This window comes from Coenobita brevimanus, chromosome 57 (assembly GCF_032717465.1).
Source record: "Coenobita brevimanus isolate Jiangsu-jjx chromosome 57, ASM3271746v2, whole genome shotgun sequence".
In the NCBI taxonomy this organism is placed as follows: Eukaryota; Metazoa; Arthropoda; class Malacostraca; order Decapoda; family Coenobitidae; genus Coenobita; species Coenobita brevimanus.
In genome coordinates this window covers 27,890,866-27,892,081 of record NC_137010.1, presented here as the reverse complement: position 1 = coordinate 27,892,081, position 1,216 = coordinate 27,890,866, and positions in this window count along the sequence as shown.

Here is a 1,216-nt window from a genome sequence, read left to right as displayed (position 1 = left end):
CTCTCGTATGCTACGTTCTGCCTTCTTTATTGTACGAACAGTTGACTTATTCACCCCAAACATACAGTTCTGAGACAATTCGCTGTCAAGTCAATTTGCTGTCAAAACATGGACGATTCCCCATCAGGACAGTTTGCACCCTGAACGATTCCCCATCATTCTATAAATACTGTATACAGTACTTATTATTGATTAATTAATACTTTAATAACTAATATTCAGGGGATTTTATAACATATAAGTAAAAAACTAGTGTACTTGCTAAATAAACTGGTGTGTAAATAAATGACGAGGAATCGTCCTGACGGCGAATTGTCCTGTTATTGTTGTGACGGCGAATTGACTTTACGGTGAATTTGTCCGACACTTTAACTTTCTCTGTCGGCAACATCACTTTACGAGCCCGCTTTGGTGTGTTACTACATGCATCACTAGCACAACGCTTAGGCCCCATGTTGGCAAACAAGGCAGGCAATCACTGGAAGACAGAAAAATAAGACAAAAATAACGATTCGCGAGTCTCACACGGTTCAAGCATCGGATTCAAACTGACTCTGTGGTGCGTGGTGGACCAACCTCCCACCGACGCACGCACACACACACACACACACACACACACACACATGGATGCTCACAGGCAGCGAGTAGGCATTTTTATATTTTATTTATTTCTCATTAAAATTATTTATTTGAATACTATAATTTTGTTTTAATTATTGTACGAAAAACTTCGTGGATAACCGAAATCACGTGAAAAAAGTTTGTGTGAATTAAGCGATTACTGTATATGTATACATACATACAGTAATCCCTCCAGTATCCAATGTAATAGAGCCAAAGACATGTCCGGGAATTGGTTTTGTCTGGATATTGGGCCCCTGCCTCCTGGACTGATACTTATGGACCCTAACCCAGCCTAACTTTGAAAGCCACCTAAATAACTCCATACCAGACTTGCATAGCACTTATTTAAGACCCTATTCACACCAATAATGGACATAAAGCATGAAATAAATGAAAAGGAACCAGAGAATGAGGAGTTAGAAGTGAGTATGGAAAAAATTTAGCAGTGTACAGGGTACTTACAGCACGTCTGTGGACGCCTCCTCTAAGGCTCTGGCAGTGGTGAAAGTGCTCTTGAAGCAAGTACAGTAATCCAGTGTTGTGCCGCACTTAATTCTTTGCACTGTGCATTATAATTGTTTAACAGTGTACA